A 19,898-nucleotide genomic window follows, 5' to 3' on the forward strand; every position below is an offset into this window, starting at 1 on the left:
CCCCTTGCACACATCATGAGGAATCTCACTGGCAGTACAGTCTCTATTCTAAAGAGCATTAGGCATGAATAAGGGGAAAAAAATATAGGTAAGATTTCTCCCACTTCAGGAATGGGAAGTAACACAGTGAGGCATGCTTTCTTTTTCTTTTCCCTTTCACAAGTGTGGAGGCTTTTAGTGGAGGACCCTTGGAGCAATTGTAAAACTTTTTGGGGAAAATTGGTTTGTCTGTGCTTCAGGTGAGGCCTCAAGCGGTGAGTTTTATATGCTGAATAAACAGAAGGGGAGTTTGGAGTGCTCCATAGCCCTGCCCATTGTACTGTGCAGCACCCAGAAGAATAATCTCTGCAGCCTTGGAACTAGTATAAGTTGTTACTGCAAGCCCAGGGTTTCTAGAGCCACCAGTTCAGTCCCCTGTGCCTCCCTTGGTCCACTTGAACTTACTCTTTAGCTTCCCAATGCTACATAGTGCATCTATTCTGATTCTCTCAAGATCTGCTGCCTTGCTTTCCTGGGCTAGAATAAAAAGGAAATGTTTTCAAAACAAGAAGAAGTATTTACATGGTTTGGAGGGAGATAACGAAAAACCCTACCCAGTGAGATCAGAGTTTTGTAAATCACTGTTAAGGATTCCTTTAAAACTGGGGCACGGGGTAAGGGTGGCAAACTTGAAGACCTTAGGAAACAGTAGGAAATTTAATCACTTGGTTACACACATGCCTAAACTCAAAAGGTGACAGCTTAGACAATCTTCTCAAAGATGCTGAGTTTTTCTGTCTCAAGGATTCAAAGGTTATACGGGAATTTACTAGAGTAGAAAGGCGTAAGATAAGAAATAATGGAAGAGCCAAGGTTCAGTGACCAACACAGGGAGAAACAAGATAACAACCACCATGGGAAAAAGTGAACAAAATAAAAACTAAAAGACCAGGGACAACATACACTAAAAAGAATTGAATACTGGTGAAGAAAGAAACTCAAATAGCAGATAGAAAATTGGCAACAGAGTGATAGAAGATTCCAAAACCTGTTCCTACAACTAGAGAGAAGAGTCTGTCTGCTTTGATGACTTCCCTATAGCCCGATTTTCAGGGATCTGGGAGGCTTGATAAGGAGACAGCTGATAGGGAGAACTGGCTAGAAAATGGGTTTGATTTTTCCTGTGGAAAACATGGTGCTTTTTCTCTAAAACTAAAACATTTTTACATTTCAAACAGACAGCCAAAATATTTCCAGGTTACTCTCAGTGGCAAAATTTTGGTGAGTTAAGTATTAATTTTTATTAAGAGAAGTCATGCAAAAATGTTGTTCTCAAAGTACCAGCATAGATCCTCTGGATGCTGAGCTGCTGACAGAGTAAATAGTGAGAAGGGAGCACAGTTTTCAAGGAGCAAACACACCAAACATCCTTTTCCTGGTGCCAGGCTCTCTGATATCGTTCTAACCAACCACCTAAACCAGGCATTTCTTGATTACCACCAGCTTTTTATAGCCAGGATCAAACTTATTTACTGAGCTCTTCTCTATGTTTTCTACAATATTGTTTACTGGTTCAGACACATTTTCATCGCATGAACATTTTATTTCACATTTTTACAAGTATGCTGTGTGCAGTTTGGCTTACAGAAACTTATTTTTTTTTGATAGAACATCTATAGAATGTTATTACCAGATATTTAATAGAACATTTTTACAATGATGGAGTTTTGTCAGAAAAGCAACAATTGATTGTGTCTGTGCGTAAAACTGATGTGTGTGAATACTTCTGCCCTAGCACAAAATAAAAAGAGCATTTGAAGTTCTCTGAGAGGTAAACTAACCTCAATATTAGATATTTTAACAGATACAGTGCTTAAATTCCTCCATAAAAAACTCAGAAAACTTTCAGGGAATGTTAGACGGTTTTTTCTCCCCATTCGTCTTCATGCAGCTCAAGTGTTTGCTGTGCAGCTGGTGTAATTTTTAAGAAGTGCAGAACACCAATTTCCGTAGGACCATTTTTTCCCCAATTATTCTTTAGGTTTCCAAAACAAAAGAAAAGAAAGGCTTCTAGAACTAGTGAAGGAAAATATGACCTCTCCAGGTGTGACTGGGCTACCTTTCCTTCAGAGAGATTTCATTTTTTCACTTCTGTGCCTTACAAAGACTTGTTCCTTTACTTGTACATGAGATAGTTGTACATTACACCTCAAATAGGTACAGTAATAGGACATGAAGATCAAATGAAATAATAAAGTTTGCTTGTGGAAGTAATTTACCTACCTATGTTGTAATATAAAGGAGGTTAACTGGATCTTACATGACTTTACAGCTATTCTGAAATTGGGAATTCTGAAGGGGGATGCTGAGATACTCAGGAAACAGTAAATCAAACCAAAAATCTCTGGAAACCTCCATGGAGTTCAGAAGCTCAGACTGGTTCCTCATTCATTAAATAATTTGGTATTTAATTTCCATGTTGTAAAATGACATGAAATAAGCAGATGAACTACACTGTAGTCCTTGCTGAGTATTTCCCTATATACAATGATACAGCACATCAGTGGAAACTGTGCCTCCATGGCTTGTTCTGTAGGATGGTCAGTTCCTCCCACAGGACACTGCAGTGGTTTTAAATCCTAGACTTGGTTTCAGGAAACTTTCAATTCAATGTCTTGCAGAGAAATCTTTTACATGCATCCTACCCACTGGAAGCGCTGTGCTCAAAATGTCTCTGGGTTTACCTATCTGTCTCCTGCTTTTATCTGCCCTTCTAGCATGTTGTCAGCCATTCCTGACATGGGTAAAACTAGGGTTATCATGAAAAAAGAGTATTGGTTAAGGAGTATTGTAAGCAAAGTGGAAAGTAGTGCAGGAGACCAAAAAAAAGGGATAAAAATATTTCCTGTGTAATTCTTTCAAGAATTTTTGAAATCCCAGGATGTTATTGCAACGTTTGTTGCATTTTTATAGACAAAAGGGATATTTGCTCTGTGAGCACTACAGCAATGGGAAGATGAAGAGCTTTGGTTACTGGGCTGTTTGTGATCTCAGCTCACGACTCAGGGGAGACATTTTTGCTCCAATGACCTCTAAGCTGCCTTTAGTTTATTGATTGGCTAATAGGGAAAATTGATTTTTAACTAACTCACCAGTTTTGAGACCTGAACACAGTTGTCACTTCCAGTAAGTGTACTTTTACTCAATCATATAAGTTGTCTCAGTCATCAATTCGTTCTGGATGTAGCAAAAGGTAAGGATGTGCCAAAAGTTTTGGCAAGGATCCCAGACACAAAAGACACAGTCCAGGACAATCCATAGATAAAATGTGGTTAATATTATGTTATGCCTGTCATACATGCTCTGGTCTTGGCAGAAAACAGCTGCCTATGCCTAAGGAGTAATGGGCTGAAAATAAGAAAAGGCAAATTCAGGGAATATCAGGGAATACTAGTCAGAATTCCAGGGAGAGATTTCTGAAGTGAGGACTCTCACTTGTAGGTCAGCCTGTCTTGCTCTGAGACCTTTAAAGCTAGAGTAAAGAAGTAGCTGAAGTTGTAATGTATAGGAATATTGGCCTGAACTGATCAAGTAAGAAATGGAATCTCCCAAGGGACCTTTTCCAGTTCTAATATCCGTAATCCGAACTGCAAGATTTCACAGGTAGAATTGGCGCATCATACTTTGTAAGTGTCCTCCTGCAAGATCCGAGTTCAGGGTTTCCAAGTCTCATGTTCTCACCTGTTTTCAGCTCCCCTGTATCCTTGACAAATGCCAGCCAAGCTGAAAACCAGGCTGGGGCTATAATCTGGAGGTAATTGAGCTAGAAGAGGCTAGGGTTTGTTATTATTTTGATTTTTACAAACAACAAAAAAAGGAAATCTAAAAGAAAGGTCGTTTGGGGTTCATCTGAAATATTCAGTTTGCCCAAAGCAGTGTATTTTTATTTTCAGACTGTTTAATCAAAACCAGTTGCATTAAATTTTACAGAAAAAAATCAAGGAGCACAGGTTAGAAATGTCAAAATGAAACATGAGAAGACTAAAGTGAAATGCATTCCATTTTTTAAGAAGAAAAACACTGGAATTAAAGATTTCAGAATTTTTAGAAAAATCTTTGTGAAATTGAAAATACTTTGCTGTGTCCAACCAAACTGGTGAGTAGCTCTCTGCCCCTTCTTCCAAACTCTTATTCTCTAAGTTGGTTTACTATTTGTAATTCTGTATCTGATTCTGGGTTCAGTGTGTAAACGTTGATGTTTATTAATTAATGTAATCACATGAATGACTTCACTGACTTGACTGAAGTTGCTTATGATCATGGCAGTGTTTGCTGGGAAAGCTGTCACTAGCCTGGTAAGCTAAGTCTGTGAATCTGGAGAATTTGTGCCCACAGCAGCTGTGCAAACAAGCCATTTGGAAATCTCTTAGTTTGTAGGGTCTCATCTCATATATGAGGATTAAAATTTTGCAATCTGTAGGTGACCTGTAGTATACAATCCTATCACCAGATGCAGGTATGGAAATATAGGCTAAATTCTACAAACAGTTCCCTGAAATGAACTGTAAAATATGCGTGGATGGACCAGGGTCAGGAACTAAAAAAAGAACTGCTGATTTGGGACAAGGAAGTTTAACTTATCTGGTGTGGTACCCCTAAAATTCATGCTCATAAAAATTCCTGGGCCATCCATTGCAGTTCAGATCATAGAATCACAGAATGGTTTGGGTTGGAAGGAACCTCAAAGATCATCTAGTTCCAACTCCCCTGCCCTGGGCAGGGAAACCCTCCACTACAGCAGGTTGCCCAAAGCCTCATCGAGCCTGGCCTTGAACACTTCCAGGGATGGGGCATCTACAACTTCTCTAGGCAACCTGTTCCAGTGCCTCACCACCCTCGAGCAAAGAATTTCCTCCTTAGATCTAATCTAAATCTCCCCTCTTTCAGTTTAAATCCATTACCCCTCGTCCTGTCACTACAAGTCCTTGTAAAAAGTCCCTCTCCAGCTTTCCTGTAGGCCCCCTTTAAGTACTGGAAGGCTGCAATAAGATCACCCCGGAGCCTTCTCTTCTCCAGGCTGAACAGCCCCAACTCTCTCAGCCTGTCTTCATAGCAGAGGTGCTCCAGTCCTCGGATCATCTTCATGGCCCTGGATACTTTTGTTCCAAGCACAGACGTTTCCTGACAAATTTCTTTGGACAGATTTATTCCTCAGTACATCTGAGCTGCGTTTCCTCTTATGACAAACAAGACTGCAAACTGATAAAAGCCAATCTGATGCAGTGCAACCTGCTGCCACAGATGAAAAGCAGCAGATGAAAACATCTGAATTTGATGAAAATCCTTCAGCAGGATAACTAGATGTAGCAAACATGCTGCTGGAAAAGATGGAATGTTTGAGTCTCGGTTCAGAGTGGCAAAACCAGCGGGTTAGGAAGATCATGATCTAGAGAAAGAGTCGTGTTGCCTTTTTATTTATACATTGGCACATACTGAAATTTTCATTCTTATGGGTTTTTTCCTCTTTCTTGGCCTGTAAGCTACACAGAATTCAAATTTAAACATCTTTTTGAGCTCACAGCTAGACTACTGCTCTTCAAGAGATGGAAGGTAAAGAAAGTAGCAAAGCTCTAAAGCATTTTCCTGAATTTGGACAACATCTTAGCCCATAATTTATGAACACGGGGACTTGCAAATGGGGTGAAATCATATTGCAAATGCATACAGGCAGGATGTGGTTCTATATTTACTAATAGCTATTCTAAAATGTACATGCCAGTCTCCATCGTGTAAAGTGTGTAGCTAAGTGTAGCTGGCAGCATGGCAGATTTTAAAGGATACTTTTAATTGAATGCTGCAGATTTTGATTATATATCGTAAGATTTACTGTTGTTGTGTACTCCACAGTATTCTCCGGAGGGTGAGTGGGACTGCAAATGTGTTACAAGAACATTAAAAAGTAATGTTTTAAAATTGTGTCACACAAAGGAAAACTCTAATACATTTGTTGATTATTTTTGAGGAAATGTTACCTCTGAAATTGGACATAAATGCACCTGCAACCTGCACGCACTGAGTGCTCCCTTACTTTGCAGTAATCTCACTAATTTCTATGGAATTATTTGAGAACAACGACACTGATCTCTGGGTAAGGAGAAGAGTCTTCTTTTTACTGTTAAATACAAATCTTGACCTCATCACTCCTAGACCATGCTGTAGCTAGATCCTAGTTTATTAGAAAAACAGGAGCTGGCATCCAGCCTAAGATGTTCTTTTTAATCTCTTATCTGCATTTCTTTCTTGCATTTCACTGATGTTTATGGGTGTTTTAGGCTTTTTATGTCTGTGCTGAAGTGTTGCCCTCTGTCAGAAGCAATCAGACATGTAATGGACTGTGGGCAACTTAGCTTAGGCTGAAGCAGCTCATTTCTCAAGCCTCCAAAAGGCATCAAAAGCTTGCTTTTTAAAAGACATGCTGTATACATGCTGGTTTAGATTGTTCTCAATAATTTATTACCTACTAATTTTTTTTTTTCCAGTTTTGCTTATTCTCAGTGGAAACAGTGGGATTTTATCTGAAGACATGGTTATTGTGAGGCTGTGGAGTAAAGAACCCTTAATGGTTTATCTGTCAAGGCCTAGAGTTTCACAGACTGGGGGTTTCACAGAATATTTTCTTCTCTTCAATGAGGAATGTATTAAATCCATTTAAATAGGCAAATGTGGAAATAGCCAACTTTTTGAAACATTTATAACTGTTAGGCAAATATAGCTGATATCTGATGTTTATTGCTTTTTTGGTGTTGAATTTTGATTTGCAACTTCATTTAGAGGCACTAAATGATAGCACTGTCTGAGGCAGTACCTGTGCTGCTCCTGCTGGAGGATCACCACTGTTTATTAGATCGTGTCATGCAGAAGCATTTTAAAATTGCGTTTTACAAAATCCCATTGAACAATTTTAAACAGGATCACTGATTAACTGGATGGTCTGCTCTTCTGAGCTCTTGTTAGCACTGCTTGAAGTTCATACAGTTTTACTCACTGAATGAGTACGCAGAATTCAAACAGATTTACAACTCATTCACCTAATCATGTTTATTTTACAGTAGCCTACAGAAGTCTCAACTCCAGACTACGTTCCTAGTGAGTGCCCTGCCTTTCTCCCTCCTTGGCCATAGTGTATCAGAGATACATTACTAGAATCATTTATGTCATTCTGATCTCACCCATTTGATAAATTACATATTGCAATGACTAGTGTGAAACGTAGCTGAATTAACAGCAGATGCTGTCCTTATATTCGTATTGCATATATGTATGAGTGTGTACACATGTATATATAGGGTTTTTTTTCTGTGTTCTATTTATACTTTCTGGTTTTCTCATATTTTGCTTGCTCCTTTTCGTTAATTATACGGCTGTTGCATTACACTGAACTTGTGTTTTGGCATCTTTTACAGGAACACATTTTCCTACTGTGCAGTCGGTTGTCCAAAGGCTAGAACTCCTAAATCTTATTTTTTTTGTGTCCAGTGTTCTGAATTCAGATGTACAGAAAAACACGTCTTTGTTGGAGAAACCTTTTAGCCGTGATTTTCAGTTTCCACCTTTCTGTTATTTGTATGTTTTCATCGACACCCAGAGACACGGCTGGAATAGTTAGCGTATACTAAACAGTAGCGCCCCTGAAGTCTTTATCTTTGTTGTCTCCTTCTACCTTCAGCATTTTGATCGAGCCAGTTTATGCATCTTGAAGCCAGAAATCCCTTATGGAAACATTTCAGTTCAGCTCATTCATAATAGGTATTGATAAAACCTCTCTTTGCCTCTCTCAGGATTCAAAAAGCCCCTGCCTTTACCCTGGCAGCATCTGCCTTAGTTCCCCTCTCCACCCACATCTGGTGAGAGTGATGAGGATCATGCATAATGCAAAAGCCGAGCTGCGCTTGGGACGTGGCTTTCAAGGCAGTGTTTGTACAGAGATCTCACAGGTGGACGTGCTGGCCTGAAGAGAGCAGCCCTGGGAATCCATTAGGCAGCTGTTTGAGTTATCACTTTAGAAACATTTTAGGAAGTTTTAATAACCTGAAATTCAAACTGTGTGGCTGCTCGCTGCATTTTGTTTCCCCAAGAAACTCAACCTCAGTGGAAAATCCAAATAAGTCAGGTTGCAGGAATCTCTTTTCACTTAAGAAGAGATTCCTGTACATCTCTGGAGAGCTTTGTGGGCTCAGTTTTACTGGTGCTACATCAGCAGTCCACAGTTTCAGCTGTTCCAGTCTGATATTCAAGTACTTCCTCCAGCAGATTAATTACACAGGATTTATCAAAGAGATTCCTCTAAATCCAAATCTAAAGTGAATACATAATATGCCTGCTGTGGTACTTTCCGTACACTTGCGCTTCCTCCTCAGAAGAATTTTAATAGGTATACTTCATATTTATCAAGTCAGTGCAAAGTTTTGATTTGGCAAAGTATATTTAGACCTTCAAGTCCAAGTTCTTCGTTGAGATAAACAGAGTATGTATTAACATCAAAGCAGCTTACACCAGAAGCACTTCATTGGACTTCTGTCTGGAGGACAGAGGATGTCAAGAAGAGGTTTCATTCTCATTTAGTGAAAGGTCGTACTTGCTCTTTTCTGACAGACAGAGATGAGAGCCCAAGAGACAGAAAATTAGCTCTACTGATAGCGTTAAAAATTCCTTGTGTGTGGAGATGTCTTGAAATCTGAATAAAAACATGGTCCACCCAAGACTGGAGCTGCAAATTGAAACATCTGCTAGAACTGAAGAACTGTTCCCAGCACTGTGTCTGCAAAACCCTCTTTACTTCATTGTCTCCTTTTTTCCTAAGCAGCCATACTGGTACCTCAAAAGTAAGTGTCGCACAATTCCATCCAAAGAGAAGGTGTCTCTATTTGAAGGCTGGCACATTTTGGCTATCTAAAACCGATGACAGCGAACTCATAGGCTCCCGTTCCAACTTCTTTCTCTACCATGCTCCTGCAAATTATGGCTCTTGTTCAAAGCACTATTGATTTTGGTTTGATTCGACACAGACTTAAGGGGAAGCCAGAACAGATCAGACAATACCATCAGGACTGTAATAGCTTCATAATTAATTAAATCCCAGCTGTGTGCCAGTTTTGGCTAAATCTGCTTATCCCTTTACTGAGTAGTTATAATGGAGTGTGTCTGGGGCTAACAAGAGCACAGTCCTCATGCCAAATTCTTTCTGCTTCACATGGCACTTTCTGTCATACTTTATTCTTGCAGCATATGAATGCGTCTTTGTATTCGTTAAACAGCTGTATTGATGGTGAAAGGAATGATTTCTCTGACACTCTCTCTACACTGCTGAAGTTCCAGTGATATAACTAGAGGTCTTCCTGATTAACCATGCTGTACATAAGAAGAAAACCTGCAGGAACTAAGGTTTTGTTTCTGGCTTGCATAAGTCACATTCTTAAAAAAATGAAAATTATTCTTGCCAGACAACCTCTAGATGGCTCTTGAGGCTAGCTTTGTCCCTTAGTAGGCACCTGAAACACATCTGCATCATGCTGTATCAAGAAGTTTTCCTATGACTCTATTACTTCTTCATATGAGAGATGAAACCTTGGAGCCTTTTGCATGCCGCAGGAAGGCTTCCCTTCCCTTTTTGTAAAAAGCACCGAGAACTCTTCAGTTGAAGAGAGGAAAACTGTTTGTCTTCTTTCTAGCCATAAAGTCCTGATTGTCAGTTCCACCTGTGCATATTTTGCTATAGTTACTACATATTTATTCACTCAGGTGTGGAAATTACCACTCTTGATTGTAGCTTCTCAGGAAAAAAGCACAACTGTGTATTCCCCTAAATAAGCAGAACTGCTTGCAAACATCTGATTTATCCAGGGAAATCCCAATGCTTGGTCCTTTTAGAAAGTCTTCTTACTGAAGTACATCCCTTTTTCATATCACAAAGGGTTTATTCCTGATTCACAAAGTGAGGAAGTAGGGGCAGGAGGGAAGGAAGAAAAACATATTCCTAGATTTAATGCGAATCACTTCATATCAATCCATGCTTCATCCTAAACAGTTCCTGTGAATTACTTGCTGCTCAAACTATTACTGAGCAGATCATAGTGAAGATTATTATAATCCAAAAGGAAACTGACAAATAAAATGGCTAAAATCTGTTAGTAACTTAAATCTGTCAGACAAAGTATCTATACTGGTAAGTGCAGTACATTGCCTTGTTCCCAGTGAAGAGCTCACATGAATCCTATAGTGTTTCCTCCAGCACAGTAACTACATCCTTCAGTGCCTAAACCAGGCATTGTATGAGCTAGATACTTAACTTCATTACTAACTGCTTGAAATGAATTTTTTTTTTTTCTGGATAAAAATTTCATCATTGCAGAGAAAATATTTCTTCCTTCCTTAACCAGATAAATGGTCAAAATATTTTAAAAATACTCTTACACAAATTTGTAACATTTAATTGGAAAACTTAGTAATGCTTCCAAGACAATGAAAAGTTCAAAGATGCTGCCTGCAAGGAAAATATGTGTACATCTTCCCTTATGTAGTAAGAAATTACACACTGTTTAATAACACACTGAGATCCTCCACAATTAAAGAAAACCCAATGAGCTGATTTAACATTAATCAAGTACCATGCAGCAAAGATTAATTCAACACATTCTTTGTTGCAAAGGTTAATATCTTTGTGGGTTGTAAATTAAGAAAACTCGGAAGATATTTATACAGTTAAATGTAATACAGAACTGGCCATCAGCAACAGCTACTGTAACTCCCTATACTTTTTTTTTTTTTAAAAAAAGACATCTTTATACTTCAAATACTCCATCTCAGAGAGACAGATCTTTAGCATCTCCCCACAGCGATGGAGATGTGCCTCTGTACAGTAGTGAGGGATATAGTTCTCCCCCATGAATACATTCACACACTGTGTTTGACACAAATTCCAAATATAAGTCTCTTCTTTCTGGAGAAGTTCGATGAAAGGACTATTCTTGAACAAAGCAGGATGTAGAACTTGACCATTTGTCTGTGCTTGTACTTTAGCTCTCAGTCACCAAACAGTCTGTGCTTTTTGCTATTTATGGCTGAATATGCTGAATGAAAGGAAACATCACAAAAGATACTGATAAAAGAAATCAAATTCATGATCTGAATGTATCTTTTGAGATAAGCCTGTTCTGGATTATCTCCATCAGGGAATACTATCCAAACTGAACTGGGAGCAGCTATCAGTACTTAAAACTGAAACTCACATTGGCAACAATATGAATTCTTTCTTAAATTCTTTCTTAAATACATGCCCTTGTCCCATGAGTTTAACATAAAGTAATCAACTGTAGTATCTGCTTTGGCTTTATAGAAAAAGCATTGTGGCTTGCTAAGGCATTAGTAGGTGTTCCATTCTTAAGACAGCATACAGATTTAGCCAGCAGAAGCTCACTGAGAGCAGAATCTCATTTTTTCAGATACTGAAAGAACAGTATACGTGGGATCAATTTAGAAAAATCCATTCCAATGTCACTTTCTTTTATAGGCTACATAAATAGGTATATGAAAAAAAGCATGTAACCACAAAGTAATAACACGACCTGCAGATTACAAGGTAATTAAACTTGAAGCTACCAAGTACAATGCTCCAGGAATAATTTACCTTGTGGTGTGGGAAGCGGAGATATTCTGATGTTTCTTCCTAATGCAAGATGAATAAGGATTGAGAGTTCCAGCCTGCCAGAGCTAAGGAATTAACAGGTTCCCTACCTGTATCTTTCACTTCTTCACACTCATGATGACAATCTAATTTGGAAAGCAGCAATAACCATGTGGTAACTGTCTTTAAAAGCCACTTACCGTGTAATTTTATGGTCAGTGTTTGAAAAGATAGTGTAAGGGGCTGAGAGCACTGATTTGAAACACCACCTTCATTAGCTGGCCGTCACCTCGACAGAGACCTAGCATATTTTGCTGACACATTGGTACACTTGGTTCCTGGGTTGAGCCAGGTGCAAAGGAAATGCAAGAGCTATTGATAAATGATTTAGATGTGCCGTTAATTTCTAGGTGAGTAATCCAATCTCCTCCTCTCCTTGTCCTAGGAAAAAACGGGTACTAGAAGTGAGCTTTTTGGAACACAAAGGTGTGCTTCCCCAAAAGGAGGACCTTCAGCAACATAGATACATAACTCCATTTGGCAAAATACACTTCCAGTTTTTCACTTCTGACTTGCATCTGGTCATGGGAAGAATTGAGAGGTGAGTCCAGTTAAATTTAAAAGATGAAGGTGATTGCACTGATTTGCTGTGATGTACTGCTAGCTCAAATAGATTTCATTGATTAACTGACAATTTAAATAAACAACAGCGCAGGCAGATGGCATTTAAATAGGAAGTGGTTTTTTAACTTAAAAATGTAGAGTCTTTTTTTGTTTGTTTGTTTTAAATTGCTAATACGATGTGTTTGCTCAGGCTTCAGTACTTGGTGTTGAAGTCATTGCTTTATGCCCACACCACACGTGGTCTTTTACAACTTGATTCAAGAACAGCCAGTGGACATGTTCTTAACTCTCACCCAACTCAATGAGACTTAAATGAGTTTAAAGTGCTCTGCTGGCTGCAGGTGTTTTCTGTAACTGGGGCAATGGATATTTTTAGCATTTTCATTGTTTATGTCTTTGTCAGTGTGTCCCTGAGAGCTGATGATAGCATTCAGCCCAGTGCTTCCCTCTATGCAATTCAAAGGACACATTTAAGGTAGGGCTCACGAACCCCTCCCCAAAGATGTAGTGGGGCCTCTGTACATTACAATTATTAATCTTCCACAGCTGGATGATTTCTCCTCTTTCAGCCCTGCCCTAGCTTCGAACTATCACTCAGCTGTGCTGGTGGAGGCTGAGTGCCTTTCCATAAACCTTGCTGCTGTAAATGTCAGGAACATATAAAACTAGACTGTAGTCTGCAGTCACTGGACAGCTCTTACATTAAAACTCAAAATAATTTTGACACAGGTGTATCAGAAGATCTTAACCTGAATGAGATGACTCATATTAGTAAAATCATGCAGTCTGCATTTTGAAACACGTTACTAGACTCTATTTAAACATTACCTCTTCCACTCCTATCGAGTTCAATGGTAGCTGGACACAAGCGTGTGTGAATTCCTCCGTGACATTATGAAAGACAATACAGAGAATTTAACAAGATAAAGCTAAGCCTCATTAACTGTGTGTAAAATACACAGAAGCACTCAAAACCTCAAAATGCTCAGTGAATTGTTGCAATGATGGGTCTCTCTTAGTTTCCTTAAATCTAGAACAAAGTGAACACTGCTACAAGAAAAAAAACAGTATTTCAAGAGGCACTAAGCTGTTCCTCTTTGCCCAATGACATAAATTTGACACTTATTTCAATAAATCACACATTTTTATAGTGCTAATCGAAATATAAAGGACTTTCTTTTGTAGTGCTGCTAGAAAAATCCAGAAGCTGGCCAGTTTTTTTCTCTTCAATGTGCTAAAGATCCCAAGCTGCTAATGACAAGGTAGGAGAAAGGGAAGATAAAGCAATGTGAAACTCAGCATTACATCCCACTGTTTCTTGCTGATTTCTGTTTGAGGCCAGTCATTGAAAAAAAAAGTACTGTTGTCTTCCTTTCCTGGCATGGGAAATTTTTCTGATTTACTGCTTATGGCCAGAGGTGAGAGCTGGAGCAACTCTCCTCATTAATGTTTATAAATATGTAAAGAGTGACTGTCATGAGGATGGAACCAGGCTCTTCTAACTGGCATCCAATGATAGGACAAGGGGAAACGGATATAAGCTGGAACATAGGAGGTTCCACTTAAACATGAGGAAGAACTTCTTCACAGTAAGGGTAACAGAACACTGGAACAGGCTGCCCAGAGAGGTTGTGGAGTCTTCTTCTCTGGAGATGTTCAAAACCTGCCTGGACGCGTTCTTGTGTGATCTGATCTAGGTGGCCCTGCTCCGGCAGGGGGATTGGACTAGATGATCCTTTGAGGTCCTTTCCAATCCCTAACATTCTGTGATTCCTCATTAGAGGAGTTCCATAGATGAGCCTGGGAAGCTGGTATCAGAAATCGGTCCCAGCAAGGGGGACAGATTCTGCATTAGCCAGAGGTATTTGCTTCATTTTGTTAGACTTCTGGGTAAGTAAAAGTGAATTTGGTCTGCTGGACAAGGAAAGACAGTGCTATAGCAAGGGACGAAATACTAGTTTCCTCCCCAATAACACCAGATCTCAACATAATGTCAGGAACATAGTGGCAATGTTCAGCAAGGACAGCAGAGGACTGCGGTGGGCCGTAGCAGCAGACAAAGGTAAGAGAGAGGCTCTCTTGAGCAGGGTAAACTGGACAATTTCTCTCCGCTGCAGGTCTGCTCTGTGGGCTGAAATTTCCACCTCTACTTTCTTTTCCTACCACCATCCTCAAATACAGCTGGCAGGCGCTGGCAGCATGCCAGAGGACCGGTTCTTCTCTCATTGAGGTCAACAGAAAATGCTCCCTCAACACAAACAAGGGCAGGTCCAGCCTTCCGAAGGTAGCCTGCTCCCCACAGCTGGCATTGCAAACCGCTCCCTGCAGAGCTAATCCCCTCTCGGAGCTGTGCGTGCCACGCGAAGGCAGTGCTACCATGCACATCTCCCTTCCTCCTCATTTTTCTTTTGAAAAATGACAATGAATGCACACAAAGCCTCAATTACAAAAGATTATGGGCTTCAATTTAGTGTGTGCTGTAAAGTTGTATTAAACGATCAAATGCTAATGAGGAGAAAGGCTCTTCTAGAGAAAGAAGGAATTAGCATAAATTAATAGAGTTCCATATGTGCAAGTTTTACGGAGTAACAAAGTATCTCATCACAGAAGTATAAATATTTAATTTCATTCTTGCTGGGGCCAGTACACAGCATTACAGTCAGCACAGAAATATGAATTAAAGTGTGGGAGGGAGCAAGGCGCTACCCAATGCAGGTTCACAGAGAGGTCAGTGTGATGGCTCTGCTGTTCTTGTTCTCTGTTTTCCAGCTCACACGGTTTGAAGCCAAGTCCAAATGGCAAAGCAATATATGCATGGCCTCATCTGCAGTCTGGGGAGTCTGGCTTCACTCAGTGTGTTATCAAGTTCCTTAGCTCTGCCCAAGAGTATACTTGCTTGTTAGCATAGGATCTTCCTGCTTCTATGCCAGAGAGAAAAGGCTTCAGAGGCATTTTGGTGGTGATTTTACAGCACTTTCCCCAACCATGTGGAAAAGAGCTGCTGCACGTATAAATTCAGTTGAATTTGTAATTTACGTTCAGCCTTGCAGTGTTTTTCACATTAATGTTGTGAATGAGTTACTACAATTAAGATTAATTTTACTGAGGTGAAAAGCAAGCTCAGTTCTCTCTGTTACTTTCCTGAACAGCTGTGGCACCGATGAGCGTGGTCTGCTCCAAACAGTGCTCTGCACACTTAGTGCCACTGTAATAAACATATGGAACTCTTGGGCTGCCTTTTTCTTGTTTGTGGGACTCAGGAGAAAACCATGGACCAATACTGCTGGACCTCTATGTTCTAGCATTGCATTGCTGGAAGCAGCTGTCTTCAAGGATGTACATGTGTTCACATACGCATGGTGTGTGTTTAGTGTATTTAGTTTCTGTCCTGCAATTATGTAAGCATGTAGGTGTGTGAAAGAGTAAGTTTATTTCTACCTCCAAATAAGTATAGCTGTTGGATGTACTTTGCTGTGTTCTATAATTAGAAGAGACTATAATTCTAATCTGAAATTATATGTGTGAGGTACTTGCATGCTTGACACTTGGGATCTATAATTTTGTTTTTGAGAGGATTTTCATTTGATTATTGTCTTACATTTTGCAGCAGAAATATGCAGCAAACTGTTTAAATCCATGACCACAGAGGAATATGTCACCTTCCAAGTCCTTTTGGTCATTATATAGAGTCATTTTGTTAATACACTGTTTACCAGTTTCCTGTATGCTGGGCTTCAGGAAATAAGGCTTTTTACTAACTGTTCCATTTTCAATTCACCTTCTTCACTAGTGTGATATACAGCTGCTTGAAAACAAGGGAGAAATCCTGTAGTAAGAAGAAAACAATGCCTAAGAAGTCTGAAACATCAGCGTGTTTCTTCTAGCTGAACAAATACCCTGAAGACTGCAGCCATAGTCATAAGGTTTCCCATTGGTCCCTGCTCCATCTCATTCTTAGGCAGAAAATGGGACAAACAGCTTCACGGGGTACCACTTACTGAATTATCCTTCTCTTGGCTGAAATTTGCAAAAGGAATTTATTTGTGGAAAATCAAGTTCTACGTGAAAGCACTGGATTTGGTTTGTGGAGCCTTGGGATCATTACTCTAGCTCCAGCACTGACTTCTTTTGACTTTGGCCAATTCCTTTCATGACCAATGTCTCTGCTTGTCACCAGTAAAGCTTCTCTTTCCCTTTCCTCTCCTGTTCATCCTGTCTGTTTAGACTGTCATGTCCCCAAGACATGGACTACTCACTCTGGATTTTCTCTGCACATAGCTCAGTGGAGTCTAGAATTTTCTATTAAAATAGTTTTGAAAGGAGTATGCACTGTGGTGCTCCAAGGCAGGAGCCCCATCAGCATGAAGGGAAGCTGGTAACTGGTGCAGCAGGAAGATAGGGCAATTGCTTGCAGAGTATAGAGCTGCTGATGTATAACTGGCAGATACAGAACTAAAACCCCTCAAACCTCTTTGTTCTGGTGCGTATTACATCAAGGATAGTTGTTTTTCAACGGTTGTAGAGAGCAGAACTGATATTTCTGGTAGTAACACAAAAAACACAACTTCTGTCTGATGATATTTTGATTGACTTGAGTTGCTCTGCTTGGCTTTGAAAGAGGTACTGGTTTTGACTTGGCAGAAGAGAAACCAGGTCTGATATTAATGCCAATTAGACCATGTGTACCTGGTGACTATCCAGCGGTTTTCTGCTTTGATCTTGGCTTTTTCAAACTGATCCGCAACCAGGAACGTCAGTGCTGTGTCAGTGACACCATGGTGATCTCGTCATGGCCTGAACACACACAGGTCTTGGAGAGCACGTTTCCCCTTGGCAACTGAAGATGAACCTTGCTGCTGACAGACTGCGCATGCTTTGCATCTTCGCTTCGCATCAGCTGAAACTATTTCAGATTAGTCACTTTTGAGAATCATGATGTCAGAAGATCTGTCTTGATCGCAGAGCCTCTCTGGGCATAGAAAATGTCAGTCCTGTTCAGAGCACGCTCCTGACACTCGGTGACTTTCTGCCAGGTTACATGTTTGACAGCTGTTCTGGGGTGTGTGTTCCCAGTCACTGGCCTGACAACCATCATGAAGCCAATTACAGTCACAGGCAATTAATGTTCCCCTCCTCAGGTTCTCATGGAAATGATAACATAATGCAGACGATCAGCATGAAATCTGTGACCTTTGGAAATATAAGCTTGAGACGGGAGCTGGGCTTGTGTCTACAGCAACTGTGTCCAATTAAGCTCTTAAGGCATGGCAAGGGAGATGGAAAATTACATGTTTCATAAAAGCAATATGAACAATTTTTTCCTCTCATTTCCAAACACAATAGCTTCTAGTTGACCTGAAAATACCAGCTCTTCCCCCACGCTCTCCCTGCATCAGTTACTCAAACCTCATGCTTAGTATCCTCTCGCAAGAGCTGTAATTTTATACAGATTTTCTGTATTGCTATTGTACACAGGCCTGATTCCACCATGTTTCTTCTGTTCTGAGCCATATGCAGGCAACAAGCCTACAGGGTCTGCTCCTCCAGTGGTGTAAACCAATGTAACGCCACTGAAATGAAGAGACATATTGTTATCTGCATCCTTTGACCTCTTTCCCCAACAGATTTCAGTCTAACAGGAGAAAAGAAGATCCTTTCCAGGGTGACAAGGCCAATTAGCATGTATACAACTATGCCAGGGGTGTTTTTTGTTGCTATGTCCTCTGGCAAGAGACTGCGAGCAAGCAATGAGAAATTTCATTTCAATTACTGGATGACATAACTTTGATTTTTCTTTTCCCCTCCTTGCTGGCTGCACCGAAGTCAGGGATGTTGTTCTAGTTCGAGCTAGAAGTACAGGCACCTTTTTCTATAGTTGTCACAGTAGACAACGGTTTTCCTATTTTGCCACTGTATATGTACGTGAAATGCCCATTTCTGGGATTTATTGCTTACCAGTGGAAAGGAGCAGAGGTACTGTTTACCATGTAGAAAGCCAACAGAGACAGGTTTCAGTAAATGGTTTGGAATTTGGGGAATTTATTGCAAGGAAATTGTGTGAGAGCAACACCTAGAGTCTAGATGTTTCATCTGCTTTATTCCAGATTAAAATAGATTGTTCATCTGCTTTCAGAAGAGCAGGAAGTTGCCATGAAGCATATTGGGGTTTTAGGCCAGAATATTTTCAGGATAATTGGTCTAAAATCCTGTTGTCTGGGTAAAGCAGCCTGGAGCCTGGCCTGTCTAGCTGTTAGGTTTTTTCCACCGCATTTCACAATAAAATGTGCAGACTGAGAAAACATCTATTTTGACATATTTTTTAAATTTCATGGCTCTCAGTTCAGCTCTAGAATTCTTAAGAATCATGGTTTTAATTGGTTTAGTTTAGTTTTGGGTTTTTTGGTTTAGTATTTGCCTTTAGAAATATTGGTCTGATTGAGTCTGTTCCTAAAATAACTTCTGGATTACCACGATATAAAGTCGCAGGATGAGATCTGCAAAGTAGACAGTCCTGAATAATTATCCTTAGCATTACTGTCTTCTCAGTCATGACTGTTTGCTATGTTCTAAAGAACTCCAACATCAGAAGTATTGGGCATAATTTGAAAGAACTCTGTTCCCCCAAACAATGAAATTTGAAAATGCTGATTGTATTCTTCCATATCCAGCACACAAACTGAAAATAAATATTCACACTGGAAAATAGGATGAAGAGCACCAGACGCTGATACCACCAGCTATATATCATACACGGATGTGTGCATGCATGTCTGAGAAAGAAAGGAAGTGGCTGGAAAAGGAACAGGCAGAAAGTATTTCCGAGTGTCAAAATAGGTCATCTTATCTTTTTTTTTTTTTTAAAAAAAAAAGCACCACAAACGTGAATGTGTATTTCTGGGGGAAAGTTCTGAGGTTACCTTGCGTGGCCCTCCCAAAAGCTTTTGCGGTGGAGGGTGATGCTCTGCCTGCCTGGTGCAGCAGGTTTGCAGTACTTCAGGCCTCTGCACGAGTTAATTAGGACCAGCCTGTTTTAAGCCAAGTGCAAAGCTGGTTGACTGCTTCTAGTGCAGCCTCATGTTGAAATATTTTTCCTCTTTAATAATGAAAATACTTTCATGAGAAGGAGCCTGAACTACAAGAAAGGGATCCACAAATGCCATGCATATGGAGACCAACTGCACAGTGATGCATGACACAAGAGACTGTGCAAAGCTTTGTATGCACACCACAAAGGAAAACAATTTCAGGGTGCAGTAAAACATCTTCACTTAAAACCAGGCTCATCCTAATTTGGCAAGCCAGTTTTGTCTTGATGTTAACGAAGAGGGAAGGGGAGTGTGTAGGGAAGGGGAGTTTGGTTTTGTGTGCCCATAATGTTTAGGTCAGTGAGGTTGCAGAGATTTGAAGCACAGATGTTCCCACTGGTATGACACTGGTGGCTGCCCGGTGTCCTTGGGCTACAGATGTTTGGTCCTGGTGTTGATGTCCGATACGTCCAGCTATTGAGGCAGATGGTGAGCAGCAAAATATTTCTGAACATTTAGAAATATACCACCCTGGAGCCCAACGAGGGAGATAGCTGAAATTGGAAAATAATGTAATAGAATATTTTATT

Source organism: Tauraco erythrolophus, chromosome 12 (genome assembly GCF_009769465.1).
Source record: "Tauraco erythrolophus isolate bTauEry1 chromosome 12, bTauEry1.pri, whole genome shotgun sequence".
Classification (NCBI taxonomy): domain Eukaryota; kingdom Metazoa; phylum Chordata; class Aves; order Musophagiformes; family Musophagidae; genus Tauraco; species Tauraco erythrolophus.